Here is a 12,387-nt window from a genome sequence, read left to right as displayed (position 1 = left end):
CTGACTGCTATTAACTTACACTGAAAAACTTTTTGCTTTGTAAAAGCACGCTATAGAGACACCAGATATGAGTGGCAAAGTACACTTGCTGAAGTTGGCAGAGCACACGCTGAAGTCCTGACACCCGCTTTAAAGACACTGACTGCTATTAGCTTACACTGAAAAACTTTTTTTTCTTTGTAAAAGCACGCTATAGAGAAACCAGATATGAGTAGCAAAGTACACATGCTGAGGTTGGCAGAGCACACGCTGAAGGCCTGACACCCGCTTTAAGGACACTGACTGCTATTAGCTTACACTGAAAAACTTTTTTTCTTTGTAAAAGCACGCTATAGAGACACCAGATATGAGTGGCAAAGTACTCTTGCTGAGGTTGGCAGAGCACACGCTGAAGGCCTGACAACCGCTTTAAGGACACTGACTGCTATTAGCTTACACTGAAAAACTTTTTTTCTTTGTAAAAGCACGCTATAGAGACACCAGATATGAGTAGCAAGGTACACTTGCTGAGGTTGGCAGAGCACACGCTGAAGGCCTGGCACCCGCTTTAAGGACACTGACTGCTATTAGCTTACACTGAAAAACTTTTTTTCTTTGCAAAAGCATGCTATATAGACACCAGATATGAGTGGCAAAGTACACTTGCTGAGGTTGGCAGAGCACACGCTGAAGGCCTGACACCCGCTTTAAGGACACTGACTGCTATTAACTTACACTGAAAAACTTTTTGCTTTGTAAAAGCACGCTATAGAGACACCAGATATGAGTGGCAAAGTACACTTGCTGAGGTTGGCAGAGCACACGCTGAAGGCCTGACACCCGCTTTAAGGAAACTGATTGCTATTAGCTTACACTGAAAAACTTTTTTTCTTTGTAAAAGCATGCTATAGAGACACCAGATATCAGTGGCAAAGTACTCTTGCTGAGGTTGGCAGAGCACACGCTGAAGGCCTGACACCCGCTTTAAAGACACTGACTGCTATTAGCTTACACTGAAAAACTTTTTTTTCTTTGTAAAAGCACGCTATAGAGAAACCAGATATGAGTAGCAAAGTACACATGCTGAGGTTGGCAGAGCACACGCTGAAGGCCTGACACCCGCATTAAGGACACTGACTGCTATTAACTTACACTGAAAAACTTTTTGCTTTGTAAAAGCACGCTATAGAGACACCAGATATGAGTGGCAAAGTACACTTGCTGAGGTTGGCAGAGCACACGCTGAAGGCCTGACACCCGCTTTAAGGAAACTGATTGCTATTAGCTTACACTGAAAAACTTTTTTTCTTTGTAAAAGCATGCTATAGAGACACCAGATATCAGTGGCAAAGTACTCTTGCTGAGGTTGGCAGAGCACACGCTGAAGGCCTGACACCCACTTTAAGGACACTGACTGCTATTAACTTACACTGAAAAACTTTTTGCTTTGTAAAAGCACGCTATAGAGACACCAGATATGAGTGGCAAAGTACACTTGCTGAAGTTGGCAGAGCACACGCTGAAGGCCTGACACCCGCTTTAAAGACACTGACTGCTATTAGCTTACACTGAAAAACTTTTTTTTCTTTGTAAAAGCACGCTATAGAGACAACAGATATCAGTGGCAAAGTACACTTGCTGAGGTTGGTAGAGCACACGCTGAAGGCCTGACACCCGCTTTAAGGACACTGACTGCTATTAACTTACACTAAAAAACTTTTTTGCTTTGTAAAAGCACGCTATAGAGACACCAGATATGAGTGGCAAAGTACACTTGCTGAGGTTGGCAGAGCACACGCTGAAGGCCTGACACCCGCTTTAAGGACACTGACTGCTATTAGCTTACACTGAAAAACTTTTTTTCTTTGTAAAAGCACGCTATAGAGACACCAGATATGAGTGGCAAAAGTAGACTTGCTGAGGTTGGCAGAGCACACGCTGAAGGCCTGACACCCGCTTTAAGGACACTGACTGCTATTATCTTACACTGAAAAACGTTTTTCTTTGTAAAAGCACGCTATAGAGACACCAGATATGAGTGGCAAAGTACACTTGCTGAGGTTGGCAGAGCACACGCTGAAGGCCTGACACCCGCTTTAAGGACACTGACTGCTATTATCTTACACTGAAAAACTTTTTTTCTTTGTAACAGCATGCTATAGAGACACCATATATGAGTGGCAAAGTACACTTGCTGAGGTTGGCAGAGCACACACTGAAGGCCTGACACCCGCTTTAAGGACACTGACTGCTATTAGCTTACACTGAAAAACTTGTTTTCTTTGTAAAAGTATGCTATAGAGACACCAGATATGAGTGGCAAAGTACACTTGCTGAGGTTGGCAGAGCACACGCTGAAGGCCTGACACACGCTTTCAGGACACTGACTGCTATTATCTTACACTGAAAAACTTTTTTTCTTTGTAACAGCACACTATAGAGACACCATATATGAGTGGCAAAGTACACTTGCTGAGGTTGGCAGAGCACACTCAAGGCCTGACACCCGCTTTAAGGACACTGACTGCTATTAGCTTACACTGAAAAACTTTTTTTCTTTGTAAAAGCACGCTATAGAGACACCAGATATGAGTGGCAAAAGTACACTTGCTGAGGTTGGCAGAGCACACGCTGAAGGCCTGACACCCGCTTTAAGGACACTGACTGCTATTATCTTACACTGAAAAACTTTTTTTCTTTGTAAAAGCACGCTATAGAGACACCAGATATCAGTGGCAAAGTACACTTGCTGAGGTTGGCAGAGCACACTCTGAAGGCCTGACACCTGCTTTAAGGACACTGACTGCTATTAGCTTACACTGAAAAACTTTTTTTCTTTGTAAAAGCACGCTATAGAGACACCAGATATCAGTGGCAAAGTACACTTGCTGAGGTTGGCAGAGCACACTCTTAAGGCCTTACACCCGCTTTAAGGACACTGACTGCTATTAACTTACACTGAAAAACGTTTTTGCTTTGTAAAAGCACGCTATAGAGACACCAGATATCAGTGGCAAAGTACACTTGCTGAGGTTGGCAGAGCACACGCTGAAGGCCTGACACCCGATTTAAGGACACTGACTGCTATTAGCTTACACTGAAAAACTTTTTTTCTTTGTAAAAGCACGCTATAGAGACACCAGATATGAGTGGCAAAGTACTCTTGCTGAGGTTGGCAGAGCACATGCTGAAGGCCTGACAACCGCTTTAAGGTCACTGACTGCTATTAGCTTACACTGAAAAACTTTTTTTCTTTGTAAAAGCACGCTATAGAGACACCAGATATGAGTGGCAAAAGTAGACTTGCTGAGGTTGGCAGAGCACACGCTGAAGGCCTGACACCCGCTTTAAGGACACTGACTGCTATTATCTTACACTGAAAAACTTTTTTCTTTGTAAAAGCACGCTATAGAGACACCAGATATGAGTGGCAAAGTACACTTGCTGAGGTTGGCAGAGCACACGCTGAAGGCCTGACACCCGCTTTAAGGACACTGACTGCTATTAGCTTACACTGAAAAACTTTTTTTCTTTGTAAAAGCACGCTATAGAGACACCAGATATGAGTGGCAAAGTACTCTTGCTGAGGTTGGCAGAGCACACGCTGAAGGCCTGACAACCGCTTTAAGGACACTGACTGCTATTAGCTTACACTGAAAAACTTTTTTTCTTTGTAAAAGCACGCTATAGAGACACCAGATATGAGTAGCAAGGTACACTTGCTGAGGTTGGCAGAGCACACGCTGAAGGCCTGGCACCCGCTTTAAGGACACTGACTGCTATTAGCTTACACTGAAAAACTTTTTTTCTTTGCAAAAGCATGCTATATAGACACCAGATATGAGTGGCAAAGTACACTTGCTGAGGTTGGCAGAGCAGACGCTGAAGGCCTGACACCCGCTTTAAGGACACTGACTGCTATTAACTTACACTGAAAAACTTTTTGCTTTGTAAAAGCACGCTATAGAGACACCAGATATGAGTGGCAAAGTACACTTGCTGAGGTTGGCAGAGCACACGCTGAAGGCCTGACACCCGCTTTAAGGAAACTGATTGCTATTAGCTTACACTGAAAAACTTTTTTTCTTTGTAAAAGCATGCTATAGAGACACCAGATATCAGTGGCAAAGTACTCTTGCTGAGGTTGGCAGAGCACACGCTGAAGGCCTGACACCCACTTTAAGGACACTGACTGCTATTAACTTACACTGAAAAACTTTTTGCTTTGTAAAAGCACGCTATAGAGACACCAGATATGAGTGGCAAAGTACACTTGCTGAAGTTGGCAGAGCACACGCTGAAGTCCTGACACCCGCTTTAAAGACACTGACTGCTATTAGCTTACACTGAAAAACTTTTTTTTCTTTGTAAAAGCACGCTATAGAGAAACCAGATATGAGTAGCAAAGTACACATGCTGAGGTTGGCAGAGCACACGCTGAAGGCCTGACACCCGCATTAAGGACACTGACTGCTATTATCTTACACTGAAAAACTTTTTTTCTTTGTAAAAGCACGCTATAGAGACAACAGATATCAGTGGCAAAGTACACTTGCTGAGGTTGGTAGAGCACACGCTGAAGGCCTGACACCCGCTTTAAGGACACTGACTGCTATTAACTTACACTAAAAAACGTTTTTGCTTTGTAAAAGCACGCTATAGAGACACCAGATATGAGTGGCAAAGTACACTTGCTGAGGTTGGCAGAGCACACGCTGAAGGCCTGACACCCGCTTTAAGGACACTGACTGCTATTAGCTTACACTGAAAAACTTTTTTTCTTTGTAAAAGCACGCTATAGAGACACCAGATATGAGTGGCAAAAGTAGACTTGCTGAGGTTGGCAGAGCACACGCTGAAGGCCTGACACCCGCTTTAAGGACACTGACTGCTATTATCTTACACTGAAAAACGTTTTTCTTTGTAAAAGCACGCTATAGAGACACCAGATATGAGTGGCAAAGTACACTTGCTGAGGTTGGCAGAGCACACGCTGAAGGCCTGACACCCGCTTTAAGGACACTGACTGCTATTATCTTACACTGAAAAACTTTTTTTCTTTGTAACAGCATGCTATAGAGACACCATATATGAGTGGCAAAGTACACTTGCTGAGGTTGGCAGAGCACACACTGAAGGCCTGACACCCGCTTTAAGGACACTGACTGCTATTAGCTTACACTGAAAAACTTGTTTTCTTTGTAAAAGTACGCTATAGAGACACCAGATATGAGTGGCAAAGTAAACTTGCTGAGGTTGGCAGAGCACACGCTGAAGGCCTGACACACGCTTTAAGGACACTGACTGCTATTATCTTACACTGAAAAACTTTTTTTCTTTGTAACAGCACACTATAGAGACACCATATATGAGTGGCAAAGTACACTTGCTGAGGTTGGCAGAGCACACTCAAGGCCTGACACCCGCTTTAAGGACACTGACTGCTATTAGCTTACACTGAAAAACTTTTTTTCTTTGTAAAAGCACGCTATAGAGACACCAGATATGAGTGGCAAAAGTACACTTGCTGAGGTTGGCAGAGCACACGCTGAAGGCCTGACACCCGCTTTAAGGACACTGACTGCTATTATCTTACACTGAAAAACTTTTTTTCTTTGTAAAAGCACGCTATAGAGACACCAGATATCAGTGGCAAAGTACACTTGCTGAGGTTGGCAGAGCACACTCTGAAGGCCTGACACCTGCTTTAAGGACACTGACTGCTATTAGCTTACACTGAAAAACTTTTTTTCTTTGTAAAAGCACGCTATAGAGACACCAGATATCAGTGGCAAAGTACACTTGCTGAGGTTGGCAGAGCACACTCTTAAGGCCTTACACCCGCTTTAAGGACACTGACTGCTATTAACTTACACTGAAAAACGTTTTTGCTTTGTAAAAGCACGCTATAGAGACACCAGATATGAGTGGCAAAGTACACTTGCTGAGGTTGGCAGAGCACACGCTGAAGGCCTGACACCCGATTTAAGGACACTGACTGCTATTAGCTTACACTGAAAAACTTTTTTTCTTTGTAAAAGCACGCTATAGAGACACCAGATATGAGTGGCAAAGTACTCTTGCTGAGGTTGGCAGAGCACACGCTGAAGGCCTGACAACCGCTTTAAGGTCACTGACTGCTATTAGCTTACACTGAAAAACTTTTTTTCTTTGTAAAAGCACGCTATAGAGACACCAGATATGAGTGGCAAAAGTAGACTTGCTGAGGTTGGCAGAGCACACGCTGAAGGCCTGACACCCGCTTTAAGGACACTGACTGCTATTATCTTACACTGAAAAACTTTTTTCTTTGTAAAAGCACGCTATAGAGACACCAGATATGAGTGGCAAAGTACACTTGCTGAGGTTGGCAGAGCACACGCTGAAGACCTGACACCCGCTTTAAGGACACTGACTGCTATTAGCTTACACTGAAAAACTTTTTTTCTTTGTAAAAGCACGCTATAGAGACACCAGATATGAGTGGCAAAGTACTCTTGCTGAGGTTGGCAGAGCACACGCTGAAGGCCTGGCACCCGCTTTAAGGACACTGACTGCTATTAGCTTACACTGAAAAACTTTTTTTCTTTGCAAAAGCATGCTATATAGACACCAGATATGAGTGGCAAAGTACACTTGCTGAGGTTGGCAGAGCACACGCTGAAGGCCTGACACCCGCTTTAAGGACACTGACTGCTATTAACTTACACTGAAAAACTTTTTGCTTTGTAAAAGCACGCTATAGAGACACCAGATATGAGTGGCAAAGTACACTTGCTGAGGTTGGCAGAGCACACGCTGAAGGCCTGACACCCGCTTTAAGGAAACTGATTGCTATTAGCTTACACTGAAAAACTTTTTTTCTTTGTAAAAGCATGCTATAGAGACACCAGATATCAGTGGCAAAGTACTTTTGCTGAGGTTGGCAGAGCACACGCTGAAGGCCTGACACCCACTTTAAGGACACTGACTGCTATTAACTTACACTGAAAAACTTTTTGCTTTGTAAAAGCACGCTATAGAGACACCAGATATGAGTGGCAAAGTACACTTGCTGAAGTTGGCAGAGCACACGCTGAAGGCCTGGCACCCGCTTTAAAGACACTGACTGCTATTAGCTTACACTGAAAAACTTTTTTTTCTTTGTAAAAGCACGCTATAGAGAAACCAGATATGAGTAGCAAAGTACACATGCTGAGGTTGGCAGAGCACACACTGAAGGCCTGACACCCGCATTAAGGACACTGACTGCTATTAACTTACACTAAAAAACGTTTTTGCTTTGTAAAAGCACGCTATAGAGACACAAGATATGAGTGGCAAAGTACACTTGCTGAGGTTGGCAGAGCACACGCTGAAGGCCTGACACCCGCTTTAAGGACACTGACTGCTATTAGCTTACACTGAAAAACTTTTTTTCTTTGTAAAAGCATGCTATAGAGACACCAGATATCAGTGGCAAAGTACTCTTGCTGAGGTTGGCAGAGCACACGCTGAAGGCCTGACACCCACTTTAAGGACACTGACTGCTATTAACTTACACTGAAAAACTTTTTGCTTTGTAAAAGCACGCTATAGAGACACCAGATATGAGTGGCAAAGTACACTTGCTGAAGTTGGCAGAGCACACGCTGAAGTCCTGACACCCGCTTTAAAGACACTGACTGCTATTAGCTTACACTGAAAAACTTTTTTTTCTTTGTAAAAGCACGCTATAGAGAAACCAGATATGAGTAGCAAAGTACACATGCTGAGGTTGGCAGAGCACACGCTGAAGGCCTGACACCCGCATTAAGGACACTGACTGCTATTATCTTACACTGAAAAACTTTTTTTCTTTGTAAAAGCACGCTATAGAGACAACAGATATCAGTGGCAAAGTACACTTGCTGAGGTTGGTAGAGCACACGCTGAAGGCCTGACACCCGCTTTAAGGACACTGACTGCTATTAACTTACACTAAAAAACTTTTTGCTTTGTAAAAGCACGCTATAGAGACACCAGATATGAGTGGCAAAGTACACTTGCTGAGGTTGGCAGAGCACACGCTGAAGGCCTGACACCCGCTTTAAGGACACTGACTGCTATTAGCTTACACTGAAAAACTTTTTTTCTTTGTAAAAGCACGCTATAGAGACACCAGATATGAGTGGCAAAAGTAGACTTGCTGAGGTTGGCAGAGCACACGCTGAAGGCCTGACACCCGCTTTAAGGACACTGACTGCTATTATCTTACACTGAAAAACGTTTTTCTTTGTAAAAGCACGCTATAGAGACACCAGATATGAGTGGCAAAGTACACTTGCTGAGGTTGGCAGAGCACACGCTGAAGGCCTGACACACGCTTTAAGGACACTGACTGCTATTATCTTACACTGAAAAACTTTTTTTCTTTGTAACAGCACACTATAGAGACACCATATATGAGTGGCAAAGTACACTTGCTGAGGTTGGCAGAGCACACTCAAGGCCTGACACCTGCTTTAAGGACACTAACTGCTATTAGCTTACACTGAAAAACTTTTTTTCTTTGTAAAAGAACGCTATAGAGACACCAGATATGAGTGGCAAAAGTACACTTGCTGAGGTTGGCAGAGCACACGCTGAAGGCCTGACACCCGCTTTAAGGACACTGACTGCTATTATCTTACACTGAAAAACTTTTTTTCTTTGTAAAAGCACGCTATAGAGACACCAGATATGAGTAGCAAAGTACACATGCTGAGGTTGGCAGAGCACACGCTGAAGGCCTGACACCCGCATTAAGGACACTGACTGCTATTATCTTACACTGAAAAACTTTTTTTCTTTGTAAAAGCACGCTATAGAGACAACAGATATCAGTGGCAAAGTACACTTGCTGAGGTTGGTAGAGCACACGCTGAAGGCCTGACACCCGCTTTAAGGACACTGACTGCTATTAACTTACACTAAAAAACTTTTTGCTTTGTAAAAGCACGCTATAGAGACACCAGATATGAGTGGCAAAGTACACTTGCTGAGGTTGGCAGAGCACACGCTGAAGGCCTGACACCCGCTTTAAGGACACTGACTGCTATTAGCTTACACTGAAAAACTTTTTTTCTTTGTAAAAGCACGCTATAGAGACACCAGATATGAGAGGCAAAAGTAGACTTGCTGAGGTTGGCAGAGCACACGCTGAAGGCCTGACACCCGCTTTAAGGACACTGACTGCTATTATCTTACACTGAAAAACGTTTTTCTTTGTAAAAGCACGCTATAGAGACACCAGATATGAGTGGCAAAGTACACTTGCTGAGGTTGGCAGAGCACACGCTGAAGGCCTGACACCCGCTTTAAGGACACTGACTGCTATTATCTTACACTGAAAAACTTTTTTTCTTTGTAAAAGCACGTTATAGAGACACCAGATATGAGTGGCAAAAGTAGACTTGCTGAGGTTGGCAGAGTACACGCTGAAGGCCTGACACCCGCTTTAAGGACACTGACTGCTATTATCTTACACTGAAAAACGTTTTTCTTTGTAAAAGCACGCTATAGAGACACCAGATATGAGTGGCAAAGTACACTTGCTGAGGTTGGCAGAGCACACACTGAAGGCCTGACACCCGCTTTAAGGACACTGACTGCTATTAGCTTACACTGAAAAACTTGTTTTCTTTGTAAAACTACGCTATAGAGACACCAGATATGAGTGGCAAAGTACACTTGCTGAGGTTGGCAGAGCACACGCTGAAGTCCTGACACACGCTTTAAGGACACTGACTGCTATTATCTTACACTGAAAAACTTTTTTTCTTTGTAACAGCACACTATAGAGACACCATATATGAGTGGCAAAGTACACTTGCTGAGGTTGGCAGAGCACACTCAAGGCCTGACACCTGCTTTAAGGACACTAACTGCTATTAGCTTACACTGAAAAACTTTTTTTCTTTGTAAAAGAACGCTATAGAGACACCAGATATGAGTGGCAAAAGTACACTTGCTGAGGTTGGCAGAGCACACGCTGAAGGCCTGACACCCGCTTTAAGGACACTGACTGCTATTATCTTACACTGAAAAACTTTTTTTCTTTGTAAAAGCACGCTATAGAGACACCAGATATCAGTGGCAAAGTACACTTGCTGAGGTTGGCAGAGCACACTCTGAAGGCCTGACACCCGCTTTAAGGACACTGACTGCTATTAGCTTACACTGAAAAACTTTTTTTCTTTGTAAAAGCACGCTATAGAGACACCAGATATGAGTGGCAAAGTACTCTTGCTGAGGTTGGCAGAGCACACGCTGAAGGCCTGACAACCGCTTTAAGGTCACTGACTGCTATTAGCTTACACTGAAAAACTTTTTTTCTTTGTAAAAGCACGCTATAGAGACACCAGATATGAGTGGCAAAAGTAGACTTGCTGAGGTTGGCAGAGCACACGCTGAAGGCCTGACACCCGCTTTAAGGACACTGACTGCTATTATCTTACACTGAAAAACTTTTTTCTTTGTAAAAGCACGCTATAGAGACACCAGATATGAGTGGCAAAGTACACTTGCTGAGGTTGGCAGAGCACACGCTGAAGGCCTGACACCCGCTTTAAGGACACTGACTGCTATTAGCTTACACTGAAAAACTTTTTTTCTTTGTAAAAGCACGCTATAGAGACACCAGATATGAGTGGCAAAGTACTCTTGCTGAGGTTGGCAGAGCACACGCTGAAGGCCTGACAACCGCTTTAAGGACACTGACTGCTATTAGCTTACACTGAAAAACTTTTTTTCTTTGTAAAAGCACGCTATAGAGACAACAGATATGAGTAGCAAAGTACACTTGCTGAGGTTGGCAGAGCACACGCTGAAGGCCTGGCACCCGCTTTAAGGACACTGACTGCTATTAGCTTACACTGAAAAACTTTTTTTCTTTGCAAAAGCATGCTATATAGACACCAGATATGAGTGGCAAAGTACACTTGCTGAGGTTGGCAGAGCACACGCTGAAGGCCTGACACCCGCTTTAAGGACACTGACTGCTATTAGCTTACACTGAAAAACTTTTTTTCTTTGTAAAAGCACGCTATAGAGACACCAGATATGAGTGGCAAAAGTAGACTTGCTGAGGTTGGCAGAGCACACGCTGAAGGCCTGACACGCGCTTAAGGACACTGACTGCTATTATCTTACACTGAAAAACGTTTTTGCTTTTGTAAAAGCACGCTATAGAGACACCAGATATGAGTGGCAAAGTACACTTGCTGAGGTTGGCAGAGCACACGCTGAAGGCCTGACACCCGCTTTAAGGACACTGACTGCTATTATCTTACACTGAAAAACGTTTTTGCTTTGTAAAAGCACGCTATAGAGACACCAGATATGAGTGGCAAAGTACACTTGCTGAGGTTGGCAGAGCACACGCTGAAGGCCTGACACCCGCTTTAAGGACACTGACTGCTATTAGCTTACTCTGAAAAACTTTTTTTCTTTGTAAAAGCACGCTATAGAGACACCAGATATGAGTGGCAAAGTACACTTGCTGAGGTTGGCAGAGCACACGCTGAAGGCCTGACACCCGCTTTAAGGACACTGACTGCTATTAGCTTACACTGAAAAACTTTTTTCTTTGTAAAAGCACGCTATAGAGACACCAGATATGAGTGGCAAAGTACACTTGCTGAGGTTGGCAGAGCACACGCTGAAGGCCTGACACCCGCTTTAAGGACACTGACTGCTATTAGCTTACTCTGAAAAACTTTTTTTCTTTGTAAAAGCACGCTATAGAGACACCAGATATGAGTGGCAAAGTACTCTTGCTGAGGTTGGCAGAGCACACGCTGAAGGCCTGACACCCGCTTTAAGGACACTGACTGCTATTAGCTTACACTGAAAAACTTTTTTTCTTTGTAAAAGCACGCTATAGAGACACCAGATATGAGTGGCAAAGTACTCTTGCTGAGGTTGGCAGAGCACACGCTGAAGGCCTGACAACCGCTTTAAGGACACTGACTGCTATTAGCTTACACTGAAAAACTTTTTTTCTTTGTAAAGGCACGCTATAGAGACACCAGATATGAGTGGAAAAGTACACTTGCTGAGGTTGGCAGAGCAGACGCTGAAGGCCTGGCACCCGCTTTAAGGACACTGACTGCTATTAGCTTACACTGAAAAACTTTTTTTCTTTGCAAAAGCATGCTATATAGACACCAGATATGAGTGGCAAAGTACACTTGCTGAGGTTGGCAGAGCACACGCTGAAGGCCTGACACCCGCTTTAAGGACACTGACTGCTATTAGCTTACACTGAAAAACTTTTTTTCTTTGTAAAAGCACGCTATAGAGACACCAGATATGAGTGGCAAAAGTAGACTTGCTGAGGTTGGCAGAGCACACGCTGAAGGCCTGACACGCGCTTTAAGGACACTGACTGCTATTATCTTACACTGA

Source organism: Pelobates fuscus, chromosome 1 (genome assembly GCF_036172605.1).
Source record: "Pelobates fuscus isolate aPelFus1 chromosome 1, aPelFus1.pri, whole genome shotgun sequence".
NCBI lineage: Eukaryota > Metazoa > Chordata > Amphibia > Anura > Pelobatidae > Pelobates > Pelobates fuscus.
The sequence above is the reverse complement of the archived record's forward strand: the minus strand, read 5'-3'. Positions refer to the sequence as shown.